We start from the raw sequence: 27,546 nt of genomic DNA, 5'->3' as shown, positions 1-27,546 counted from the left end.
GAAAGAGAACTGAATCAATATTTGAATTTCACTTCACCTGTCATAGAGGAATCTTACGGGCGCACAGAGGTCAGAGGATGGGCATTCTAGGAGAGGGAGTTTGGAGAGCAAACAAGTGAATCATTGGGCATTAAAGCAAGTAGCCCAGTTGCCTGAAGCTAATAGGGCAGAAGTAGAAAGAAAGGTTAGAAAGGCAAGTTGTTGATAATAATAAGGGCTAACATTTATTAAACTTATTACGTATCAAACTCTGCATTGAGCCCTTTTATGTGGATTTATCTCAAGTACTATTAATTGGTACTGTGAGCTTTCCCACTTTACAGATGAGGAAATGGAGACTCAGAAGTTTTAGACTTGCCCAAGATCACAAAGCATTCCAGCCTGGGTGGTCTTGACCCACTAGCCTGCTGTCTTTCCTGAGACGTTGGGTAACAGGACCGCTGAAGCTTTTGAACCAGAAGGAGTGCGTTGTGAATCCTGTGTTCCAAGTGTATGAGTGTGGTCTGAGTGCATGGCGGGGATTGGCGAGGACGGACACTGGGGCTGTGTGGGGGTGGGCTGGGAGGCTGTTGGAGGCCAGGGCAGTGGTGAGGCCTCACCTGGAGGCACAGCCATGAGCACAGACTGGAGCGAGCTAATCACACGAGGATGTTTCTAGGACAGGATCTACGCAACTTGGAGACCAGCTGGATTGAGGGCCAGCAAGAGGAAGGGCGCTCTCAGGCCTGGGAGTTAGAAGAAATGAGGTGTCGTGGGGGAAGAGGGAGGAGGCTTTGTCCTCAGGTGGAAACATCTTAAGGGCCCACGTTCCATCCGGACAGGCCCTTTCTCCCCATCTCGGGTCCCCGGTCCTCTTTGCAGCCGGTGTTTGTCCGCCACTTTACAGGTGTGTGTTTCCACCACATTTCATCCATTTTCAGGCAGTTTTTCACATTTTAACATATCTGGGTAGAGATGCAGCTTACAGTCAGTGGCATGGTAAAATCACACAAGCCCTCTTTTGCATTTTAATATTACTGAAATCAGGATGCTTCCCACCTTTTTTTTTGCTTCCCAGCTTTTAATGAAGTATTGTTGGTGAGAAAAGCAAAGTCTCAGTATTGCTGAAGCTCATGGAGCCAGTTGCTGGCAGAGCCAGGAGTGAGAACCAAGGCCTCTGGGCTCCTCTCACCCACTGAGTTACCTCAGCTCATGTAAGCGATATTAAAATAAACATTGCCTCCTAATACAGGATTATGGTAAAGCACACGCATATTTCTTTGTTATTAAAACGGAAGTAATCTGAGAGGTTTGGAAGGCACAGTGGTGCAGGTAGAGTGCCTCGTCCTTGTATAGAGCCCGGCTGCCCTGGTTCCCTACCCTAAACTTGCCATCGGCCTTAAGAAAATCAACCCTGGGAATAAACAATTACACCAAGGTGATTTTCAAGTCTGTTTCAGAACGAAAATTTTTTATTTTCACTTTTGCCAAGAGCAAATCCTTTGTTTCTGTTTGACTAGGGATAGAGAATGAAAGTTGAAATCATTTAGGTCTCAGTAAGGTAGATGTCAGAATCAGTGATGGAAATTTAACAGTTTTCTCCTTAAGAGGTTAAACGTAACCGCTGGAGATGTTCCGGCCTAGCAGAGTGAGTTGTTCAGGAAGGTAGACTGGCCTCATTTTGAGTTTTTGTCATAGACTACCTCCTCCCATCCGATCCCGATTTCAACCCATAAATGTTATCATTACCAAGCTCTTTGATTCCCACTGGCACGTTTCCTCTATGGGGACACTTTTATTTGACTTGAATGCATTTGCTTTTAGAATTGTGTGGCCCCTGGATTGAAAATATTCATACTTGGTGAGTTTTTAGGAATACTGAATCCGTATCCTTCCTATTTAAGCACAGTTGTGTGCGATGTCTCAGTATTCCTTGTATCTTAAGTTAGACTTTGGCACCTTTTGTTTGATGTATGTTTTCTTGCTGACTGGGATTTAAGAAATAATTTTTCACTTAAGATTTTTAGTGCTGGGTCTCTCATGCTTCCTGCAGTTAGAATAACCATTTTCTTGAAACACCTGCAGTTTCGAACGACAATCCTGACACTAGGTTCACGCCCTCCTGCTAGCACACGCCCTCTGCCCTTTTCTTTCCCCATTGTCAACAGTTTTACTGTGTCAGAGCTAATCTCTGATAAGTGCATACTAAACAGACCTAATTAAAGCCACACTGGAGAATTGGCCACTCTGGTCCTTATTTTATCTGAGTTGTTCTGAACCCCAGAGTACCTGTTCCTTCTGTCTTGGGATAGCACACACTCCTACAGAGTAATTGTTGTGAATTTCTCCTTCCCCAAAGAATAGTTTCTTATGACACCGAACTCAATAATTATTCATTTGCTTCCCTGGGAAGTTTGGCCGCGCGCTGTACGTCCCTTGAGGGTAGCGTTCAGGGTACCTCTGCTTCAGGTTTTGGCAGAAGAAATACATTACCTTAATATCTACAGGAGTTGTTGACACCTCTGTCTGCCCTGTTTGTGAGCTGATATGTACCTCTGTGAAAATTTGAGTTTACTTCTTACAGAACTTCTGAATGTTTAGCTCTTCTGTGGATCTGGGGTGCATTTATTAAGAGTATCTACTGTGCTTTTTTTAAAGTTAGCAAAGCTGTAGGAAGGGGATTGGAGAAGAGGCCTTTCAGGTTAGCAGCTGCACAGGAAAGCGATCCAGCTCTGCCCCACAAGGCTGGGCAGGCTCCGGCAGGCCAGTCACTCCACCTCTGAGACTTCGGTGTAGAACTTGCAGGTGATAATACCTGTGCCTCCTTTGGAGGGTGTCCAGACTATCGGTATTATACATAAACGTTAAGTAGGGGACTGACTTAATTTGATGAGCGTCGTTAAAAAATAATCCCTCTATTAGAGGATAGGATGTTCACTGAAGCATTGTTTACTCAGCTGACTCAATCTTCTGTTATCATGCTCTTCAGAAGAATAAATGACACTGCAGTTGGGCAATGTTTGCAACTTATGAAGAGAATGAGGCTGTTTTGTGGGTGCTAAATACACTACATGCCAGGTGCTTTTCTAAGGTGCTCTACATCTGTCAATTCATTTTGGCCTCACCAAATCCCCCCATGAGGTAGGTACCCCAGTTTTACAGATGAGAAACTAAGGCACAGAAAGGTTAAGTGACTTGTTCAAGGCCCCCCAGCTAGCAGGTGACAGAGGCCGGGTTCAAACCCAGACTGGTTGAGGGCATCCAGCATCGGTTTCCTTGTCTGACCCCAGCGCCGCCGCCTGGGTTTGATCTACAAGGTGTATAAGACCTGAGGGGTGTGGGTTGGGAGGGAAGGGCACCCACATCCCCCAGGGAGCCTCCATCTGCGGATTGTCTGGTCTCCCTTGAGTAGAGGTGTACATCCTGTGTGTTTTGAGAACATCTGGGTCATTCTGACACAGGCCTGGTTAAAGGCTGCTTGTTCGGGCTGTTCAGAATAACACCTTCCCCAGCCCTTCAGTTCTCTTGGGATTCTTACTCTTTTAGGACTTCCTCATTTTCTTTCTGGGTGTGGGTCACTAGGTCTGACAACATTATGATGGCTGTTAAGTACCATAATTCCTAAAATACGAGGATCACAAAATTCACAGAACAGTTTATATATTAACATGGAATGTAACCAGGTGATAAAATAACTGTTGGCTTTAGACACTCTGTAGAGGAGATGATAGATTGATTGCTGGGTTGTGTTTGCTTTTAAAAATGCCACATCGTACCAGGCTTTTTTCTTTTGGAAACACATTTTAACTCTGCCTGTTCCTCCCATTCCCACCGCCCCCCCACACACACACCTGAACAACAGTTATAAAATATGGAAGTTTAGATTGAGTTTTTAAAAAGAAATGTGTTTTCGTGTCACACCCTTATTTATGTTACACAGGTTTGAATTAATATCTAAGACATTTTCTCTCGAGGGGGGTGCATAACTTATCTTTGTTAATTATGTTTCTCCACCCTCTTTTAATTTCAACCAAAGCTGTAACGCTGCCTTTGTATATTTTGTATGAATTAGCTTGGAGAACATGAGAATTTATTTTGAATATTCAGGTAATCACGTCAGTTAATCAAGTGATCACATCAGGCTGCAATCAGATTTAGAATTATAAGTAGCTGCCCATAGCACAAAATGTTGCTTAAAAGCCTCTTAAATGTTTGTCTCCCAGCTATTTGCAATTGCATTCTGATTTGTGTGTTAGAAATGGGGTTGAAGTGGAGCTTGGCCTGTTTAAGCTGGGTCTTTAAGGGACCGGTTAGAGGCTTGCAGAGGATCTCATATCTAGATCTGTGCGGCCTTCCATTGTCTGCAAGTCTGTTTCAGCCAAGAAGGCAGTTGTCCTGTGAAACAGGTCGGAACTTCTCCAAATACCCCCTTAAAGACAGTGTTTCAGGACTTCGTGAACCCAGGAGAATGCTGTATGTACTGGGCTTGTTATGACAGATCCTTTTTGTTTTCTTTGCAAGGCGCGGTAGGTTTGGAAGAGGCTCAGCGACCCAGAGGAAGGTGGCTGCGAGTGCAGAGTGAGGTGGGTGCTCTACATTGAGCCCTGGTACAGAGCTCCATGCTTGAGTTCACCGTCTTTTAGGAAATGGGACTGGCATATTTTAAAGTGCTTCCCGAAATTCAAGATGTACGTGAATAGTTGCAAAGTACTGTTGGAAAACCCATCTCAGTGGGTGATTTAACCCATGGATTCAAGTATTCACCCACCCACCCAACCCATTGTCCATCTCAGACATTTCTTTTTTTTTTTTCCTAAATTTTATTTAAGAATTCATATAAAATACTCCAGATAACTGAGTTTCAGTCCTCATCTTCCTCCTCTTATTCATCTTGATTAATCCAGAAGTAACGTTAACTCATAACTTTCTTTGCTGTTAGCAACTACGCATAACCGATCATGTAGATAATTATTCTTCAAATATTTTTTGGTGAGATATTTCAAATACTTTTTGGAAAAAGGCACCTCGGAAGTTACAGTGATTTTGCTTTTGCTTCTTTCGGTTGTTATAACACCTCCTCTGAGGTTCTCAGCTTTTCCATGCACTTTCATTCTTTCCTGAAGGAACTGTTCAAAATTGGCAGCATCCATGATTCCATCGTCTACAGGACGGGTACAGTCAGGAGTAAACTTCTGGACCTGCTTTTTTTTACCCCCCTTCGCCACAAGCTTTTTCCACACTTGCACTTTATTTATTTATTTTTATATTTATTTATTTATTTATTTATCTTTGGCTGCGTTGGGTCTTCGTTGCTGCACGCGGGCTTTCTCTAGTTGTGGCGAGCAGGGGCTACTCTTTGTTGCGGTGGCTTCTCTTGTTGCGGAGCACAGGCTCTAGGCACGCGGGCTTCAGTAGTTGTGGCATGTGGGTTCAGTAGTTGTGGTGCACGGGCTTAGTTGCTCCGCGGCATGTGGGACCTCCCGGACCAGAGCTTGAACCCGTGTCCCCTGCACTGGCAGGCGGATTCTTAACCACTGCGCCACCAGGGAAACCCCAACGCTTGCACTTTGAAAAGCCTTTCAGAATCTGAAAAGACCTTTCCAAGAACACATCCTACCTCCCTTCATGTCTCAAAGAACTTCACCTAAAACTTGTATTAATTGGGTCAATTTTTCAAACATTTAGCTTTCGACAAAAGTCACTCTTTTTTTTTTTCTTTCCCTAACATGTCTTCCTAGTAACAACGAAAAGGGCTGCTTTAAAATCTAGCCCCAGAAATATACAATCAGCAGGTAAAAGACCTGCCAGCAATGGGCTCTATACCTCCCACCATGGTTTTAAACCAAAAGCGTACAAACGCCTAGAAGCCTTAAAAGCCCACCCAGGCAGAAAGATGCAGGTGAGCCGAAAATGTTAACAAGGGCATCCCAACAGAGGAGGGTAGGAAAACTTTCTCCCAGTGACCTGGGAGGAGAACGATCTGCAGCCAGAGTGACATGAGGGCGCTGCACGGCCCAGGCCCAGCCTGGGTGAGAGCGAATGGAACTGGGCCCTCCCCCGACACCCAAAAGGGTCTGTAGAGCTGCACCCTGAAGATCTAACTTCCTCCACAGTGGCTAAAGGGTCCTCTAACCCGGGCCTCCCTCTGAAAACAGGCCGACCAGGTCCAACTTCCATGGACCTTCCCACTGGTCCCCGGGGCTGGCGGGTCCCCACTTTGCCCACCCTCCGCCCAGGTAACCAGGCCCAGGCCTTGGCTGCCTCATGCCAGCCGGGTTCCAAGGGCCACTGACCGACCCAGGCTGCAGTCGCTGCCCCCCGCTGGCCGCAGGCAGGGCCCCGAGCGCCAGCCACGGCCTCCGAGAGTCCCGGGTCTCCCCGTCACGTGGGGGCCCCGGCGGCCGCCCCAGCCCGGCCCCGGCAGGATGCTGCAGAGCGCTATGTGCTGCAAGCTGCCAGCCATGCAGGGGCCGGGCGGGCGAGGCCCTCGTGCCTCCCCCAGAGCCGTGCTCCCCCCTCACGCGGAGTCATACTCCCCACCCCAGACTTTTATTTCTAATCCACTGCTTTCTTTTGAGCTCCAGGTTCAGAACTTCTCATCAGCTGATTCACCTGGTTGCCCTCCAAACCTGTCTCCTGTTGGCCAGCATGGCCAGGAGCACCGCCATCACCTGTTTGCCCAGGCCGGCAGACTGGCGGCACTGCCTGGGTCCTTCTCCTGTCAGCTGCGTCCTTCCCCCGCTCCCTCCAGCCGTCAGTCACCAGGTGTCCATTCGGGCTCTGCTCTGTCCGCTGCCCCCCAGCCTTCACAGCCCGCCAACCCTTCCTGGGTGCCTGGTTTCCCCCTGCTCCTTCCTGCCTCCCTGTGTTCTGCTCCCAGCTGTGCTGCCACAGAGGTCTTCTGACAGGTTAATGGGGTCATGCGCTCCACCCTAAAACCTTCGTTTACTCCCTGTTAGGGCCATCCTTGATCCAGCGTCGTGTCCTGCCTGTGCTTTTCACTCTGCACACACCACAGACTCACATCTCCCCAGATGGGCCTTGTAGGCTGTACTTGGATGCTTCCTCAATTGCTCCCCACCGACGGAAACACAAAAGTAAAGCAAACTAAATAACAGAAAAGTCCTGTTCTTTGTAAGTCAAACTCATACAGCCTAGAACCTTTGATGCTTTTGACTCAATTAGATGTTCCCACCCCTTCCGGCTTGTGTAACCTTAGTTATACGTAACTAACTAACCTCTGTGTGCCTCAGTCTCCTCATTCGTCAAGTGAGGATGACTAGTGCTTTCCTTCTCTCTCTGCTCAGTGTCTGGCATGCTCCCTGCGTATCCTTGGTACCTGTGTACTGTCTGGCATGTAGTAGGTATCTGGCAATGATTTGCACGAATGTCTCTAAATATGTACCTTTCAAGTATGATCAGTTCTGTAATCTGTGCTTATGGCTGTGTGAAGGTGAGTATGCCTCAATTGCCAGAGAAGCCTGAGACTTCGTAACACTGCACAGGTGAGGGGCCCACCTGGGGAGGCGGGCTCTGGGGCACTGGTTTCCCTGTTTAGGGTTGCTGTTCCCCCAACCAGGCTGAGGGAGTAGAGCAAATTGCTAGACATCCCACCTGCCCAGGAGCAGAGGATGTTCTTTTAATGTCTGTGTTAAAGGACCTTGCTTATTTGCGTATTACCTTGTAGAGCTTTCAGGTGGAATAAGCCAGTGATAGAATACACTGGTGACCCTGTGCCCGAGGAAGGAAGAGAATGAACTCTGGTGTCTAGGCTCTGAACTATTCCCTGATCAAATAATGGTAGACACTGACACTTTTTTTTTTTTCTTTTTAATTGGAGTATAGTTGCTTTACACTGCTGTGTCAGTTTCTGCTGTACAGCAAAGTGAATCAGCCATATGTATACATATATCCCCTCTGTTTTGGAGTTCCTTTCCATTTACGTCACCACAGAGCGAGTAGAGTTCCCTGTGCTATACAAGAGGTCCTCATTAGTTATCTATTTTATACATAGTAGTGTAGACACTCTTTTTTTAACTTTATTTTGGTTGGCCACAGCAGTGAGCCAAGGTTAAGGTAGCCCGTGTAGCTTGGACTGAGCCTGTCTGCATCAGTAGCCACGTGGTCATCAATTCATTGACCATCTACACTTACCGTTGAGGAGTTCTGTGTGCTGCCCTCTGCTCGGGTGCATGGATCCCGCAGAGACACGTGACAATACACCTACTGACAAATAGTTTATAATCCAGTAGAAGAGGTGAGGTATGTACTTGATGCAACAGATAATTATTGGTGCTGTGGATATGACTGTGTGTGTTGCAGTTAAATTTGAATGCAGGTGAGAGAGATTCCAAAATAACAATGGTTCCAATAATGGCATCTCAAAACAAGGTATTGTATTTCCCATAAAGGGCTGGAGAAAGAGGTACAGGTATGACCCAACTGTAGGCTCCTAGCTCACTGTGTGTAAGGCTTAGAGGCAGCAGGAGGGAGGAAGAGACAGAGGTAGAAAGGACAGAGGATTCATTCGTGCTTTCTCTTAGGGAAGTTCCCAGAAACTGCCCCTAGACAATTTTGCTGTGTCTGCTTGGCCAGAACTTTAAACATGCAGCCGCATGAAGCTGCAAGACAGACCGGGAAATCTCATCTTGATTCTGGGTGGCTGTGAGCAGCTAAAAGTCCTGCTGCTCTATCCAGAATTTGGGTGACCACCCCCAGTCTGTACCTAGGGTGGTGGATGAGGTTGACGGTGCTGCCCGTGTGGAAGTTGCAGTCTGGAGGATACTGACGGGGAACAGATACTAGTACCACGGTGATGAGAACGGAGAGCGTAGTGTGGGGTGCTATGGGCGCAGACAGGAAGGACCCGTAAATCAGACCGGGAGGGCCGGGGAAGGGTGCCTGGAGAACGAGCAGACGTCTGCCTGGTGGAAAGAGGAAGTAGGCATTCAGGCAACGGCTCTGAGGTGAGGAAGCAGGTAGCACATGAGGAACTGATAGGAAAATCGAAGGAGGAAGCAGGGGTCTGGGGCCACACTGAGGGGTTTGGACATTTTCCTAAGAGCCTTTAACTGGTTTTGAGGTGAGTAACCCAGAAAGATGCTTTTTGGGGGGCGGGGAGCAACGCAAGACTGGAGGCAGGGACCCTCTATCGGGAGGGAGTGCACTAATCCAGTTGACGTGATGGTGACCTTGATTGGACAGTGACTTTGGGGGTTGAGAGAAATGGATGCAAACCCCCCCCAGTTCGTAGAACTGGGAACGGATTTAGAATAATTTGGGCTGCTTTTCACTTGACAGATGATGAAAGCAAGGCTGTCAAGTGGCATGCCCGGGCCGCACAGCCGGCTCAGAGCAGCACCGGGTCATCCCTCTGCCTGAACCCTTTGTGTCACTGCTGAATGGCCAACTGGCGCAACAGGGCTTTGTGGGCATTCAGAGAAGGCAGAGGGAGGGCAGGTGGCGTGTGAGCTGGAGCGTGGTGTGCATGTGGCTGTGGAGCAGAAGCCGGTGTGTTGCGTGCTCCCAGCTCTGCAGGTTGAGGACAGCGCTAGGGTGCTTCAGGGAAGTAGTGTGAGATAATCCTGCAGGAGTGTTTCAAAATCATGGAAGGCTTTAATAGAAGATTAAGTGGTTTAGGCTCAATTCTTTAAGCAGTGGGAGCCAATTAACATTTGGTATCAAAGGACTAACACAAGCTTGACAGCAAGGTCTGTGTTTACCGTTTGCCCCTCCCAGTGCCTTGTATCAGGTGCTTATGGTCAGCAGAATAAGGGCCCCCAGAGATGTCCGTGTCCTAATCCCCAGCACCTGTGAATACGTGGGGTTACAGGCAAAGGAGCATTAAGGTTGCAGATGGAATTAAGGTTGCTAATCAGCTGACTGAAGTAGGGAGGGTCCTAGGTTATCCAGGTGGGCTCAGTGTAACCCCCAGGGTCCTTAAGTGTGGAACAGGGAGGCGGGAGAGAACTAGAAGGGTTGGGTGTGAGGAGATTTGGCCCAGTGTTGCTGGCCTAGAGATGGAGGAGGGGACTGTGAATGGAGTGGTACAGGCAGTCCCTAGAAGCTGGAAAAGGCGAGGAAAAGGATTCTCCCGTAGAGCCTCCAAAAAGGAACGCAGCCCTGCCCACACCTTGGTTTTAGTCCGTTGAGACCCGTTTTGGACTTCTGACCCCTAAGATGCATTTGTGTTGTTTCAAGCCACTAAGTTTGTGGTCCTTGGTTATCTGATAGAGCGGTCAGTACTTGTTTGCTGAGTGAATGAGTTGTGCTTGAAGAGATCAATGTGACAGATTCATGCATTAGATGGACTGGATGAGGGGAGGTTCTGGAGGCCAGGGAGTTCATAGAAGATGGTTCTGGCAAAGGGGTGATGAGAATGAGGCAGGCCACGGTGGGGGAGTGGGTGACTGGAATCTCAGGGCCTGTTGACAGACCTGAAGCCCTGGCTGGCCTGGGATCCACGCTGGGGGGAAGTGTGCTTTCAGGGCTGGGTTCCTGGGAAGGTGATTGGGCAGGAAATCACCTGGAGGGAGTCAGGAGGAAGGGTGGCTTAGCTTGTTGGGTTGGGTTTAAGGTTCAGAAGCACCACATGTATGTAGGTGGAGAGAGCAGATGGAAACTGGCCCTTGAGCGTGGAGTTGGGGATACAGGATTGGGTGTCACTGGTCATGATTTATCTGTACCCTTTCTTTAAATTTTTCTGGTGAAGAGACTCAGCAGCCCTTTTGAAGAATCCAGTATGTCACATTCCTTAAAATTAAGAAGTTTTTTGCCTAAATATTTTTGCGGCCGTTTGAATTCTGTGACTCTTTCTTCCCCCCTATTTATTTATTTATTTTTTAATTTATGACTGCGTTGGGTCTTTGTTGCTGTGTGCGGGCTTTCCCTAGTTGCTGTGAGCGGGAGATACTCTTCATTGTGGGCTTCTCGTTGCAGTGGCTTCTCTTGTTGCGGAGCACGGGCTCCAGAGCGCAGGCTCAGTAGTTTGGGTGCACGGGCTTAGTTACTCTGCAGCATGTGGGATCTTCCCGGACCAGGGCTCTAACCCGTGTCCCCTGCATTGGCAGGAGGATTCTTAACCACTGCACCACCAGAGAAGTCCAATTCTGTGAAGCTTTAAAAATTTTTTTAGTAAATAAAAATGAGTTAATACTAAATAATTGTTTTAAAAAACTAAAAATAACATCATCCATGACCCCTTCCTTGCATATTTCACCCTGTGCTGCAGGTCGTTTTCCCAGAAGCCTCTCTGGCTCCGGTTGGTCAATCACCCAGCTGGTCACTCAGGGTCACACGCTTACCTACCCACCCCCAACCTGCCCCCGGGTCCTGACCCTATCAGATCTCACCCACTGAGCTGGGGAGGATAGAGCCCTCAACAAAACTTGGCTTGTGTTGGAAAAAGGGAAATGGATGGTACTTGCTAGAACATTTCCACATCTGTTTTTTAAAAATATCAATTTGCCACTGAACTATATATATACTTATTTTAGACTTGGTTACGCAAAGTCCTGAAAGTTCTTGGTTTTTGAATTCCTTTGTTCTTCATAATGAACTTGGCTGTAATGATTGAAGTTATAACCGATTTCCTGAGAAATGGGAGAGAGACCATTTCGGAGGAGCTGTGTAGAGTGTATTGACATTAGAGGTGTTTTCCTGTGGCACCACATTGCCTTCCTACCTGTCTATTGCTGCCATCTTAGCACTCTGATTGCTGTCCTTCTACTTGGTGGCAGTGTACCAAGTAATATAAGTCTAGAAGTTTTCAGTGAAGATTGTACTGAATATAAGTAAAAAAAAAAATAAAGCCTGTGAAGATGAGTTATGACTAATAATGTCCATAAACCACACATGAAAATCAGTTTAATTTCAATGAGTTACTTACATTTCATTCTCCAGAAAAAATAAGATTAACACGAGATCTCATTCGTTCTAAGTTAACCAACTCAACTTTCTGTTCTCCCTTCCCTTTGCTCTTTGATTTGATTAAATAAGATTTGTGGGTGCTACCTGGTGAGTTGTCTTTCACGTCAATTGGTATCCCTGTAAGACAAAGGCCCCACAGTATCTGGGAACCAAGTGCAGCAGGGTTAAGCCGTGTTGAACAGGAGGTGGGGGAGGAGGTGTTGGTCCAGACCCCGGTGCCCATTATTGACATTTCAACTGTGCTGTCCCCAGGAAACAGTCACGATTTTTTTCTTTCTTGAAATCAAGTTGTTTCCCCTGATGAGGCAGTCTGCTTGGCGTACAGGCATTTCTCTGTAATGTTTTCCAAACTAAGAAAGCAAATAGAGAAAACATTTTGTAGAGAGAAACCTGCAGATAGCTGCACTGTGGCCGTGACCTAAGGTGAACACCCTGAGCTCTTGTTTGAAAGCACTGGGTTTCTTCACAACCGATGGGAGGACATAATGCACCTTTATAGCAAGTGAGTGTTAAGCTTCACACAGGATTTGTTCTCCCGTTGACACTGCTCTCTGTCAACGGAATAAATGATGGGGGGTCATGCTTGGAGCTCTGAAATGTCACTCTCAGATTCTTATTTTGGAGAAGGGAGTGTCCTGTAATTTTCTCCCTCTTATTCGTATTCATTCTGTCTGTCTCTGCTGACCTGCTTTTCTTCCTCCAGTGGGGACTCTGCTTTCCTGTTGGTAATTATAATCCTGTGTGATGTCAGGGACATACCTGGCACTGCCACCCCATTGAGAGGGAGAAGGAGGTGAGCCCCTGAGCGGGAAGATGTGCTCCCCTGAGCAGGCTGCACTTTTAAGTTTGGGGAAACCTCCTGCCTGACACTCTCTTGGACTCAGTAGCAACATGAGTCAGAGAACGGAGGACCCAGTGACAATTGAACAACTGAGGCGATAGGCAAATGGAAAGTGTGGTGTTTTAAAAGATCTTTTGTAGTGGCCGGAAAATGAATTTTTGACTGATTCTGAGCTCTCTCTCTCTCTTTCTCTCACATGTATGTGTGTGTGTATGTATATATATATGTACATAAGCACTTCAGCATCTGTGTACTGGCTGGTGAGTTAATAACATTCTAGCTGCAGTACTACCTAATGTGACTTAGCCACAGGATACTTAGGTCTTATTACTTATGACTTAAAATTTTAGGTTTTGGTGAATAAGAGTTTCCACGAGGAGTATCTTCATTTGAAAGGGAGGTTAGTATCATGCTAAAGAAACGTTCAGAGTTTTTAGCCCACATACTAATGTGAAAATCAGCTCATCCTGCTGTATATAATTTGAGTTACTGGGAAACCGGTAAGAATGTAATTATTTCACAGAGTGCTTTAAATTAAAATATATTTATTGTACGTTTTATTCATTATTGCTAGCTGGCTCTTTTTTTTTTTTTTTTAAAGATTGATTGATTGATTGATTGATTGCTATGTTGGGTCTTCGTTTCTGTGCTAGGGCTTTCTCTAGTTGCGGCAAGCGGGGGCCACTCTTCATCGCGGTGCGCGGGCCTCTCACCATCGTGGCCTCTCCTGTTGCGGAGCACAGGCTCCAGACGCGCAGGCTCAGCAGTTGTGGCACACGGGCCTAGTTGCTCCACGGCACGTGGGATCTTCCCAGACCAGGGCTCGAACCCGTGTCCCCTGCATTAGCAGGCAGATTCTCAACCACTGCGCCACCAGGGAAGCCCTAGCTGGCTCTTTTTGAGGTATATTTGGGAATTTTGCCTTTAAGTTGAGAAGCTAAATTTATGTCTTTTAAGAGATAAAACCTTACAGAGGGGAAAAAATTCTGTATGCAATTTTTTTTTTTTCACGGTTAAAGATTTGATGAAAGTTCATAATAGTGCAATTGACAAGGAAATTTAGTTATTTCTGAGATATACATTTTAAAGTAATAACTAGAATTATGACTTATAACATTATACCAGAACATATAAGATTTTTAGAAATTTCACGTAATGTCTGAAACATTTATATTAACATATTTCCATACAGATAACCCAATGAAAGTTTAGTATTAGTTGTTTTGTTTGTTTGTTTGTTTATACTGCAGGTTCTTATTAATCATCAATTTTATACACATCAGTGTATACATGTCAATCCCAATCGCCCAATTCAGCACAACACCATCCCCACCCCACCGCAGTTTTCCCCCCTTGGTATCCATATGTCTGTTCTCTACATCTGTGTCTCAACTTCTGCCCTGCAAACTGGCTCATCTGTACCATTTTTCTAGGTTCCACATACATGCGTTAATATACGATATTTGTTTTTCTCTTTCTGACTTACTTCACTCTGTATGACAGTCTCTAGATCCATCCACGTCTCAACAAATGACTCAATTTCGTTCCTTTTTATGGCTGAGTAATATTCCATTGTATATATGTACCACAACTTCTTTATCCATTCGTCTGTCGATGGGCATTTAGGTTGCTTCCATGTCCTGGCTATTGTAAATAGTGCTGCAGTGAACATTGGGGTGCATGTGTCTTTTTGAATTATGGTTTTCTCTGGGTATACGCCCAGTAGTGGGATTGTATGCAATTTTTAATACAGCAACTCTCAGACTTTTTGGTCTTAGGACCTGCACTTGTAAAAATTACTGAGAACCTCAGAGCTTTTGTTTATGTGGGTTATAGCTATTGGTATTTATTCATTAGAAATTGATTTTAAATTATTCTTAAATAATTTTAAATAGTAATACATTTAAAAATGATAATTAGCCCATTACATGATAACATTATCTATATTTTTATGAAAAATATTTTTTTCCAAACAAAAAGAAATTAGTGAAACCAGACAACATTTGACTGTTTTTGCCCATCACTTTGGTATCTGGCTTAATGAAAGACAGCTGGCTCCTCTTCTCTGCTTCTGCATTCAATCTTTTGAGATATCACACATCATGTAGCCTCTGGGTCACTTAACAGTGAAGAGAGAGATGAGATTGAAAAAGTAATCTCTTAGTAACATTACAAAAATAGTTTTGATCTTATACAACCCCTGAAAAGGACCCAAGGACCCTCAGGTGTCTGGCCTACACTTTGAGAACCCCTGTTCTAACTATAGCCTACTGTATTTTAAAATAAGGACCAACCTTCTGCTTGGCTATGAAAACATCCTTCACGGGGGTGTGAGGGGGTGTCTTATTTCATCAGCTATTGCCTCCTGAGTCCTTCTGCCTGAGTAAATTTCTTGATTTATGTCACAGGAGGATCTCTGAATGTCACCTTTTGTACGTGAACTTCATCAGGTGGACTGGTTTTCGTCATTTTATCAAATAAATGTATCTGTAGGTCTGTAGGTACCATACTTAGGTAGGATAATATTTAAAAGTAAATTTATGTCCTCTGAATATGCTGGTTGCTTGCATAGATGCTCTACTGGAGAACTATAGTGTTCAGGGTTTTTTTGTTGGGTTTTTTTTTTAATTAATTTGTTTTATTTTATTTATTTTGGGCTGTGTTGGGTCTTTGTTGCTGCACATGGGCTTTCTCTAGTTGCGGCGAGCTGGGGCTACACTTCGTTGCAGTGCGCGGGCTTCTCACTGCGGTGGCTTCTCCTGTTGCGGAGCACAGGCTCTAGGCATGCGGGCTTCAGTAGTTGTAGCTGGCGGGCTTAGTTGCTCTGCGGCATGTGGGATCTTCCCGGACCAGGGCTCGAACCCTCGTCCCCTGCATTGGCAGGTGGATTCTTAACCACTGCGCCACCAGGGAAGCCCTAGTGGTCAGTTTTTAAAATAAAAATCCAGAGCAGAAAGGAGTTAATCAAGAGTAAGGTCTCAGTGTGGCATAAATACCTTTTTTAAAATTTTTATTTATTTATTTGTTTATTTACTTACTTATGTATGTATGAAGGCATGCATGCCACGTGGCGTGTCATGTGGGGATCTTAGTTCCCGGACCAGGGATCAAACCTGCGCCGCCTGCAGTAGAACACGGAGTCTTAAGCACTGGACCGCCAGGGAAATCCCGTAAACACCTTTTTAGATGTTCAAGATGTTCATTTCTTTCCCCCCGCCCCCCATTCTCTTTGCCATCTATACATTATTGTATTTGGGCCTTCAGATTGGCTGTCTTTTGGAATAGTTTTAAAAATAGCTAATTTCCTTTTTGTTCATGCCTGTTTGATAGATACTACTTAACTTCCTTTTTTTTTTAGTTACTGCTGATTTTGGACAGTGCTTTTGCTTTAATAAAAATTTGCTGCATCGCGTCCCCACATCTCCACCTTGTTCTCTTTAACCATTTAACCTTTGTATTCTTGTGTTACAAAAAGGTTCTTCTGGCATTTTTCGTATGTCTGATCATGTAGAGTTCTGCTCTGGGGACTCATCAACCCGGCATCTGCCTCCCCTTTCCTTTACTCTAGGGACTTCTTTCAGGATTCTTATAACCTCAGGTTCTGTGATGTCTGAATGAGGTGCCAGTGCACATTGAGCTGCTCGCTTCCAGATGCTGAGGTGTTTCTCTGGGATATATTTTGCGCTGTCCAGTACAGTCGTCACCAGTCACAGAGCACTTGCAGTGTGGCTAATGCAAGTGAGGAACTGAGTTTTTTCATTTACTTTTAATTAATTTACATTTAAATAGCCATGTGTGGCTCAGGTCTCTCTAGACCTTGCAACTCCCAGGGTGTCTGACAGCTTCCTTTTACTGACTCATGCCCTGCTCAGTCTTGACCTCAGCGTCTCTTGCAGGTTCGTCCATTCATTTTTATAAGTTTTGTGTATATTTTATCTGTCAATTTTAGAAGTAGCATATAGGTTTCAGCATCTGTAGACTGCCTTACTGCCGGAAACAGAACTAGAGGGAATATTGGAGCTAAAAAAGTGAAGGCTGTTTGACGTTGGCTGCTTTTTATGAGATCTTGAGGTGGTTCTAGGTGAGATTCAAGGGTAAATAGGGTTAAGGGGAAAGATTTTAAGTTGGGGAGACTTGAACAGATTTGTCAGCTGATAAAAGGATCCTACAGAGAGAGGAAATTGAAGGTAAAGGGGGAAGTGGAGTTGAATAGTCAATTCTTGAAGGAGGCAGGAAAGTAGGAGATGCTAAGCCTCCCTTTATGAATTGGGAGGGGAAAGAGTAGGTTGTTTTGGGGTTTTTTTTTTTAAGTATTTGAATTTTTTTTTTTTTCAAGCAAAAGTCTGCGAAATCAACCTTTTTTTTTTTTTTTTGTGGCCGTGCAGCATGCGGGATCTTAGTTCCCCAACCAGGGATCAAACCCGTGCCCGCTGCAGTAGAAGCGAGGACCCTCAGGGAAGTCCCTGAAATTAACCATTTTGAAGTGGACAGTTCAGTGGCATGTAGTTCACCCACAGTGTGGTGCTCCAGCCACCTGTGTCTAATCTTGAAACATTTTCATCCCCCACAGGAGACCCTCTGCCCATCAGCCGTTCTCTGCCCGCCCTTTCCCTGCAGCCTCTGGGCAACACTAATCTTTCTATCTTTATGGATTTGTTTATTCTGCATATTTCATATAAACAGAATCATACAGTGTGTCACCTTTTGTGTCTGGCTTCTTGGCATGATGTTTGGAGTTTCATCCACTTGTAGCATGTAACAAGTGCCTTGACATTTGAAGGCGAGGGAGTTTCAGGGAATTCATATTGACAGCCTGAATCTCAGCAAAACGAGTCAGTTCGGCCAGTTGGATTTATCGAGGATTAAGGCTCCACAGGGGCAGATGTGGTGTCAAGAGTTATTTGTGGGGTGACCGACTGAGGTCCAGGCTGAGGGGAAACACACCCCAGGAGCCAGCGCTGGGGGCGGATGGGCATCGAAGTTCTAGATCAGGTGATGGTAATCACCACAGCGAATTGGCTGCCAGTGGGGGCAGGCGGGGGAGGACCCTCTTTTAAGAGGGGGAGGAGTGTCCTTTTTCCGAGTGGGGTAAATCTGGGGCCCTGAGTTAGAGCCTATCTGCAGCGGAGGGAGCCTCTTCTGCGCGCAGATCAGGGGGACCGTGCCGCCTGCTGCGTGAACCGGCCGACCGCACATCCGAGGCAGGTGGGGTGGAAGCTGTGTCCTCCTGCCCCGCTGGGTGGTGAGGCAGCCCTGCTGCTCTGGGGACTCCCTCAGAAGCGGGGGGCGGCGTGGGGTGGGGAGTGGGAAGCAGCCCCAGGCTTTCTTGCTGCTTCCTTTGATGAAGGTCATAAAGGGAGTCAGCCCCCCTGGTTGGTGCCGGGAGCAGTGATGGAGGCAGCGGCGTTGCTGGCGAGGCTGCCTGGGGCCCCAGCTGTTTTCACCGACTGCCTATGGAATAAAGGTCAGAGGACTTTCAAGGTCTTCCCTATCTGGTCCCCAGCCTGCTCTCCAGCCTCTTGACCCTGCAGCACTCATCCCCCAGATATGCAGTGGGCACCCCCGTGTGCCCAGCACCGAGCTGATGGTCCCTGTGAAGCAGACACACACAGCCCTTGTCCTCGAGCACTTAGGTCCTCAGTGTTCGTTCATATCTGGGCTGTGATTTAGAGTGTAAACAGAGGGACCTCACCAAACCTGGGGCTTTGGGGAAGAGGAGTCAGGGAATGTTTGTCTGAGTGAAGGACCTTTATGCAGAGGTGAGGTCAGAGGGACCTTTATGCAGGAGGCTGAGGGAGCTTTCCCTGAATAGGACGTGCCTGCAGAAAGGAGAAGGTGGAGGGAGGTGGGTGTGGTTGGGGCAGTGGGCACAAGGGGAGGGCAGTCTTGGGCTGGAAGCAGCTGTGAGCCAGTGATGGAGGGGCTGTAAGCAAATGAGGGATTGTAGGTCGTATCCAAAGAACAAGGGACACTGTTGTTGAAAGGCTTCGGACAGGAGTGGGCCGGTAACTTTTGGTGGCCCTGGTGCAGTGTGTGGAGATGGATGGGAGGGGACAGGGCTGGATGCCCGGGACTCACCAGCTGGGAGTCCACATGGAAGAACACGGCCTGGGATGGTGGTGCGGATGGGAGAGGTGGGTGTATATAAGGCACTAGGGGAGAGCATCAGCATGCTTAGAGATGATGTTGTTGCCCAGGTGCGCTGCCCCCTGCCTGCCGTATCCTTCCACGCTTCCACGCCTCCTTTCATGGTGTGCTTCAGCTTGAAACACCCATCAGCATTCTGCCTCCTAGGCCTTCCGCCTTGTAAAAACCCTTAATAACCTGGCCCCATGCCACTTGTGTGAAGTCTGCCCTGATCCACTGCTCGGAATCAATTCATTTAACATTTATGGAGCATTCACATGTTTTAATGTGTTTTAAATCATTGCCGACACTTTTCTGGTGAAGGCGGAAGCATATCATGTGCCAGTCAATCATGTGACCGCTCCATTCTTCCCAAAGTGTGGCTGCCCCCTTCCCCCTCTGCTCCTTGGATGATGTCCTTCATTTGGAATACCCTTCCCAAATCCCTTGGCCTACCCATACCTACTGCTCTTTTAAGGGTTGGTCCAAGCCCCGCTCCCCTCAGGAGTCTCTCCCTCCTCCCCACAGTGCTCCCCGCTTTGGTGCTTCTTCTCTTCTACTGGGTGCTCTTGTGGTATTAACTTTCTGTGTGTATGTGATTCCAGATAAGTTAGACAGTTGTGGACTGTTTCCCGCCCACTCTATCAAGAAGAGTGCTTGTACATAGTTGGCACACATACGTATCCATAGTGGGCTCATAACCACCCTAAATTCCTGTAAGTGATAGATAAGATATGGGTACTGAAATAGATAAGATGTGACACTTGGCTGTAAGTATCATATGCTGCTTTATGACACAGTAATGGGTGTCTTAACCTAGAATTTGTTTTGAATTGAAGAGTAATACCCACATGATTCTCCTCTGCTGTAGCTTTCCATACATTGTTTTGTTCTTGGACAGGACATCCAACCCTGAGGAGGTTGGTCGGTGGTAAATGGAGTGTGAAGCAAATGGCATTTTGGAGGATGAGCTTGAGCACTGACCTTCCTGATGGAACTTAACCCCAGGATGGGATCCTCACCTTGGAACTGGGCCTAGGGGTGGGGCAGAGTCAGGAGACCCAGCGACCTTTGGCACAGTGCCTTTCTACCTTTTTCACTCTGTGTGGGAATGGGGTTATCAGCGTCCAAAAAAAGTCCTTGGCCTCAGGTTAATCTGTACTCCCACCTGTTGGGTGGGGGGAGGTGCTTATTTATGCAATATCCCCACAGGCCCTCTCTGGTGTTTGTACTCTCTGAAAGTTCTGTGTCAAACCTCAAGCTAATGCTTCTCCTTCTTGATACTCTTTGGAGATGGAGACATTCTGATTTTATGATAGCCCATTCCTCAGCTTTCGGTCTTGGTTTAAGACTAGATGGTCTTGGTTTAAGACTAGATCGTTATCCCAAACTCATTGCCATGGGTCTCTTTATTTTTTAAATCTTTTAACTGTATATCCAGGTTCTAAAAAAAAATTGTGTATTTTTAATTACATCAGTTGATGTAATATCTAGAGATAGAGATAGATCCATACTGATTTAATTATATGCTGCATATCCATATTTTAAAGGGATTTGGGAACTCATTTCATTACTCATCCTGGCCAGTGCTGCACGTGGTGGACACATTTCTCGTTCCGTATCATGTTATCCTCCAGGGCACTTAAACCAGAAGTTTCCACTTGAGATTTTTTTCAGCTTATAGCCTCACTGAAATTACATTATCACCATTATTTGCTTTTCTGTCATTTCTAAGCAGGCTTGCTACCTGAGATTTAATATGACCTCATGGATGCTGTGAGCAGGCCACCAACCTTCTTTCTGACTCATTTGAATGGGGAAGAAAAACCAAATCAAGTGTATGTCCCATAAACATTGTAACCAGTAGTAACCATGGGTCCAGTGACATTCTGGTTTTGTACACCATTGTCTTGGTGTTAGGATGCCTTGGGCATAAATCATTCCTTACAAAACCTTAGATTGTTACTTAGAACCCAGTAGTGTGTTATAGGTATCTGTAGGTGGGCAGTTGGATGTACTTTAGTTTTTCCTAGCAGAGTTAAACTTAGTCAGATTTTAGCATGAGAGGCAGCTAAGAGCTTTGTTTGAATCCCCTGAACCAAGTACAGGCTCTGTCATCGTGTGCAGTGCCTTCTAGTATGCGAGCCTCCATTTCCTTCTCTGTAAAGTAGGGAAAAGACCCTTTACAAGGTTACTGAGAAGATTGAATTACGTGGTGCACATGAGGGTGCCTGGAGTGACGCTTAGCACACACTGAGCGTTCAGTGTTAGTTACTATTCAGATAATCATCATTGTGTTCTCTATTTTTAATGATCTTACCACCCTGAAGCCAGGGATTCTCTAAAGGAAGAATATTATGATTTCATAACGAAGTCTTCTTAACTCATTCATGAGGCGTTACAGTCTGTAATGATCTGAGATTTGTTTGATGCTGGGATAAATTGGGCCAGAGTTAATGCCATTTCATCCTGTTAGACCTTGTATAGCTTATCTCATTGCCTGCCTGACATTTTGCTGATCAGAATTTCCTTTCCCCCGATGGTGGACCACTTGTCGTTATGAGGATTTTTATGATCCAAGTAGCAGTTGGTTTATTCTAAATTGAAGCTTTGGGTTCAACCTTTTTTGTTCTGGATGCAGGTGACTGAGCTGAAAAGTGCAGGCGAGAGGACACCTTGGGGTTTCTCATTTGTATCCTGTGAAATGCATATGAACTTTCTCTGTGAACAAGTCAAAATATTTTTCTAACTGCTCACTCAGCGCCTCCACATGGGATTGGAAAAATCAAGCTGTTTTATGATGCTTTATTGATAGTAATACTAATGACATAAACTGGATTTGGCTGACTTGGCTACTGAGGGGCAAACAATGCCCTGTCTTCTGCAAAATGTTACGTACACAGTTAAAAACCACCTGGAAGCATCATCTTAATTCAAGTTCTTAAATACAGAAAACATTTGGCTTTTTAGAAGCTAGTTTTATGAGCCTCTGTTACTAGAAGCGGATTTACTGTTGCTTTGCGGAGCTCCTTTGTGGTTGGGTTTGTAGAGTCCACTTTTTAAAAACAGTCCATGTCCCTAGACAAAATAGATACTTAACAAATGCTTGGACTGTGCTTTTTAAATGCATGCTATCCTCAAGGATCACTATTGTGTATGTAAGACGAATGCTTCTCTTAGAGGTTTAAAAATTGCTAACTAGACTGAGTTCCTGGGTTTCAGGGGGGATCTTTGTGGAATGCAGACAATTCCATTTACTAATAACCTGAGAGAAAGAAAAACTCTTAACATAAGTGACCAATTAAATTCCAGCTTATATTCACAAATCAATTCTTTTTTAAAAAAATTATTTATTTATTATTTATTTATTATTTTTATTTTTGGCTGTGTTGGGTCTTCGTTTCTGTGCGAGGGCTTTCTCCAGTTGCGGCAAGTGGGGACCACTCTTTATCGCGGCCTCTCTTGTTGCGGAGCACAGGCTCCAGACACTCAGGTTCAGTAGTTGTGGCTCACGGGCCCAGTTGCTCCGCGGCATGTGGGATCTTCCCAGACCAGGGCTCGAACCCGTGTCCCCTGCATTGGCAGGCAGACTCCCAACCACTGCTCCACCAGGGAAGCCCCCACAAATCAATTCTTAAGTAGAAGATACACAGAATTTATTATTCATTTTTCTTTTATGACCATTAGCCAAAAATGACTCTTTATACATATATTCAATGTTTATTCAGCTGTTGGGCTTTCTGTATGATTTATATTTCTAATATACACATAGAGCATTTTGTATTAGACTAAAAAAATAAAATCTCTTTTTCCTTCATGACATTACCCAGTCCTGGCCAGGGTGCAGTTTATATAGGCTGCTCACATAGTCCCTGCTGGTAGGAATGTTAGTAGGTGAAAATGTTTTGGAAAGAAATTTTGCAATATATGTTATATGAAGACCCTTAGACATGATTGGCCAATTTCTGGGAATCTCATTCAAGGAAGTAATTTAATATACAGCTAAAGTTTTACGTGCAGAGATGGCCATCACAATATTATTTAAGAGTAGTAAAAACTTGGACGTCCCTGGTGGTGCAGTGGTTAACAATCCGCCTGCCAGTGCAGGGGACATGGGTTCAAGCCCTGGTCCGGGAAGATCCCACATGCCGCGGAGCAACTAAGCCCGTGTGCCACAACTACTGAACCTGCACTCTAGAACCTGCAAGCCACAACTACTGAGCCCGCGTGCTGCAACTACTGAAGCCCACACGCCTAGAGCCCATCCTCCGCAACAAGAGAAGCCACCACAGTGAGAAGCCCACGCACTGCAACAGAGTAGCTCCCGCTTGCCACAACTAGAGAAAGCCCGCGCGCAGCAACAAAGCCCCAGCGTGGCCAAAAAATAAATAAATAAATAAATTTATTAAAAAGAATAGTAAAAACTTGGAAACAGACTAAATGACTAATAATGGGGGAATAATTAAAGCATTTGTATAAATATTGCTCCAAAACTCAGATTAGGTTCATGAAGATAGTAATTGCTGCAGTGTTGAAATGCAAGATTATACAAGTATATGCTTTTTTTTTTTTTTTTTTTTTAATGAGAGCCTCTGGGAACTACATTTTTGTCTTTTTTTTTTTTTTTTATGGCTGTGTTGGGTCTTCGTTTCTGTGCGAGGGCTTTCTCTAGTTGTGGCAAGCGGGGGCCACTCTTCATCGCGGTGCGCGGGCCTCTCATTATCGCGGCCTCTCTTGTTGCGGAGCACAGGCTCCAGACGCGCAGGCTCAGTAATTGTGGCTCACAGGCCTAGTTGCTCTGCGGCATGTGGGATCTTCCCAGACCAGGGCTTGAACCCGTGTCCCCTGCATTGGCAGGCAGATTCTCAACCACTGCGCCACCGGGGAAGCCCAGTATATGCTTTTTTAAAGCATACAGAATAGTGGAATATATTTATATTTTATTTATATATTTATTATATAATACTAGGATAGCTCTGTGCTAAATGCTGTACACGAACCATTTCATCTGAGTACATAGGTATTATTTTTACTCCCATTTGAAGGGAATATTTCAGGTGAGGCAACTGAGGCTTTCAGAGGTTAACTTGCCCAGGATCACTCTGCTTGTAAATGGCAGAAGGAGGGACATGGATTCTACCACACTCTCAGAGGCTTTTTGTTTTTACCTTAAAATGAAACCAAAAAAAAAAACCACCTCTTCTATTTTTTCAAGTTCATGCAATAAACATCCCTTTTTTATTTTTAGTGTAACATAGGAACTAGAGTGCAGTGGTTAAAAGAGCAGGCTGTGGAGTCACTCTGCCTGCTATTGGCATGACCTTGGATAAAGGACTTAGCTGCTCTCTGCCTCAGTGTGCTCACCTGTGAAAAGGGGGTGTGGGAAAGGGCTGGTGTGAGGGGTCAAGTGAGATCATCCTTGTAAATTTATAGCAGAAAGACTGGCATGTAGTAAGGACTGAGTGTCAGTTGCTCTTGCTGTCATCATGATGCTCTTCAAAGAAAAGGACTTGAAAATAAGAAAAATCATTTGAAATGGTGGCCTGCGCTGTCCTAAGTGGTTTTCAGATTCTCGCAGAGAGATGTTGTGATGGGAGAGTGACTTTGGAAAGCTTTTTTGTGGCAGTCATTAGCAGACCATTTAGTGAAGGGAAATAGCAATTTGCTAAATAATTCAACCCCCTGAAGTGTGTAATTCATGTTGGAGTGTAGCTGGCTTAGTGTTTTCTTAGGACAAGAAGAGCATAAATCCCTAAACAAATGCGTGGCTTAGGTCCTAGCTTAAGCTTGAACTTCTTATACTTAACATTACTCACTCAGTGCACAGTTCATCTTGCAGATTTTTCCCTATAAGAGAACACATCACTACAGTGAATGTTCACTGATTTGCACTCCAGTAATTCACAACACATGGCCTGCGTGTTGACTCAGCAGGCACGATGCGTCTGTCATGAACAGAATCGGTGGCCGGGCGGTACATTTCTAGATGGTCAGAACCTTCCCTATTCCCTTCTTCCCTCCTACTTGTCCCTGTGCTCCCTGACTCATAGGATAGCACTGCGTGCAGGGTGCAGAGTCAGAACCAGAATTGGGGCTTCCTCCTCTCCCTCCCCTCACCTTCCCGCCATCCCTCCTGTGGCCCCTGGTTCCCTGCCCTGCCGTGGCCTCATGGTGTCCTCCATCTCCTGTGTGGACTATTGTGGCCAATAGTCAAGTCTTCTGACTTGACCTTGATATCACTCTCTTTCCAGCCTCCTGCCCACCCTCACTCTCACCCCCCGCCCCCAGTTTAAAATCAACCAGTAGAGCCCTTAGCTGCTTCTCCAACATGGGTTTTCACTTTTCTCTCCCCTCCCCTTTGTCCCATCTCCCACTGGCAAGCCTTACACATGACTGTGACCCACCGGTCCCTGCATAGAATCGGTACGTGCTTTGTCAAGGCATCTCCCTCAGCTTGCTAGTTATCATTTCTCCCTAGTGAGACTGACTTCTCCGGAGGCAGGTGTGTGTCCTGTGGCTCTATGTCCCAGTGCCTCCCACGGTGCGGTGACTGTGTGCTCCAGGATCATAAAAGCAGCTGCCGCGAATTGAAGTGCCCCTGCATTGCCCCAGCGTTTCATATCATCTCATAACAACCCCGTGGGGTGTACGCATCGTTACACACGTGTTTAAAGTCCAGGGAACCGGGGTCTGTACAGCTTACCAAAGATCATATTACAGTGTTAAGTGTCAGAGCCCAGAGGGTAGGAACTCACATTATACATATTACATGAAATTATTTTCGTGTAGAAATAGTGAGAATCTATACTCATAGGCACCACTTCATTATGAGTTAAGTAGTTTAGGGCCCATCTGGAGATCTGTCAACTACTTATAGCTAGGGTTCTTAATTTGGGGATTGAGGGTCCCTAGGATTTTGGGGAGCTTGTCAATTTTATCCAAATTCTCTGTCATCTGGGGATAGAGGGTCACCTTCACTTTTTCTTTTTCTTTTCTTAACCTTTGCTTTAATCATATTTTTACAATTGGGGTGGGATCCCCAAAAGGTCCAGAACTGCTAATTTCACATTATTTCTATGGAAAATAGAATACAGAAAATAGAATTTTCCAGAGGCCAGATGACTAGTTTACAAAGTAACATCTGGAACACAACCCTTTTGTAAAGTAGAGATAATATGTTTTGATAACTTGAGGGAGTAAATGAATGAAAATGATTCACCTTAGAGACTAGGTTTTCTAAAAGTAGCAATTACGGTCATTCCCTTTCCCTCTCAAAACCACCCCTCTGTTATACACTGAACGTTTGTGTGCCCTCACCCCCCCATTTCATATGCTGAAGCCTTAACTCTCTGTGTGATGATGTTTGGAGGTGAGGCCTTCGGGAAGGGTTAGATGAACCTTGACCTTGGTCTTGCCAGCCCGCAGAACTGTGAGAAATAAATGTCTGTTGTTTAAACCACCTGTCTATAGTATTCTGTTACAGCAGCCCAAGCTGACCAAGACACTCTTCCTTTCCTTCTCCAACCTGAGGGCATATATTAAATTGTTCATGTATATGAAGAAAATTATTGGGAAAAACCATAATACATTTTAAACATGTCACTGCTTCTGTAGTCCCGTTAGTTTTCTTCAAGTTAAGTGTGTTTATTTGGTTCTGTCTAGGAAAATGTGATAGCTTTTCCAAATCAAAGTAGGATATTATATATCCTTTTATATCTATCCCCCCCAACTAAATGTTCTTGTCTTGGAACATTTGTGGGGGTTTTTTTGGGGTGGGGGGTTATTTATTTTTATCGGAGTATAATTGCTTTACAGTGTTGTTAGTTTCTGTTGTATAGCAAAGTGAATCAGCTATCTGTATACATATATCCCCTCTTTTTAGGATTTCCTTCCCATTTAGGTCACCACAGAGCATTAAGTAGAGTTCCCTGTGCTGTACAGTAGGTTCTCATTGGTTATCTATTTTATACGTAGTTTCGGAACATTTGTGTTTTTAAATGAGCTAAGAATGTGGATTCCAGCTGGATGATAGTTAGATTTCTTAGTTTAGGGGGAAGGACTACGTTCCCTATCTCTACCACCTACTGTGATGCCTTAAACACATTTGATGCTCACGAAAGGCATGTTGTTAAACAGTATATGCCGTTTTATATGCCTCAATTCTTTTCCTAAAATTTTCACCTGATTGACTTCTTCAGGAAAGATACCTTACAAGTTCTTTTTTTTTTTCACACACACACACACACACACACACACACACACACACTGTATTTTATTTTTACAAGAGATAAATAGACTGACACCAAGCATTGTAAATGGATGACCAGAGCAAAAGCAACAATGATTGCAATTACCAAACATGAAACACACTCATACTATGTCATAATATTGACATTTAGTCCAGTAATCCTCCACTGTAACAGCTCCTTTACTTTGCAGTGCCTTACAAGTTCTATACATAAATATTTTTGCCCCTCCTAACTGTGTCCTTAATTTTTATTTCCAGATCTGTTAGTGTCGCTCCCTCGGTGTTCCAGCTGTAGGTGGGTACCTAATTTTCATGCTAATTTGATCACTGGCTTGCCTTTCTTCATTTTGTTACGGCAAAATGGCTTTTATGACAGCTTGGCGTTGGATATTGGTACTTGGGGAGAATTGAAATGAAAGGAAAA

General features: G+C 45.2%; 1 protein-coding gene and 1 pseudogene across 9 annotated transcripts in view; one reads left to right on the top strand and one right to left on the bottom strand.

Annotated features, from left to right (window-relative positions):
* The window catches only part of ELOVL5 (ELOVL fatty acid elongase 5), a 70,935-nt gene that overhangs the window by 3,714 nt on the left and 39,675 nt on the right, over window positions 1–27,546 (top strand). For 2 of the 9 annotated variants that reach the window (XM_057554439.1, XM_057554433.1), the window contains exons 2-3: window positions 4,501–4,562; window positions 27,381–27,417. The exons of 2 other annotated variants lie outside the window; for them this stretch is intronic. The gene's annotated coding sequence lies outside the window, so the exon portion shown is untranslated. Of the gene's footprint in view, window positions 1–4,500; window positions 4,563–6,563; window positions 6,745–6,938; window positions 7,114–27,380; window positions 27,418–27,546 lie in introns of all 9 variants that reach the window. 5 more of the 9 variants (XM_057554440.1, XM_057554434.1, XM_057554437.1 and 2 more) reach the window with 3 other exon arrangements.
* LOC103002716 (60S ribosomal protein L22-like) lies at window positions 4,841–6,442 on the bottom strand (annotated as a pseudogene).

Source organism: Balaenoptera acutorostrata, chromosome 10 (assembly GCF_949987535.1).
Source record: "Balaenoptera acutorostrata chromosome 10, mBalAcu1.1, whole genome shotgun sequence".
Classification (NCBI taxonomy): Eukaryota; Metazoa; Chordata; class Mammalia; order Artiodactyla; family Balaenopteridae; genus Balaenoptera; species Balaenoptera acutorostrata.
The sequence above is the reverse complement of the archived record's forward strand: the minus strand, read 5'-3'. Positions and strand labels throughout refer to the sequence as shown.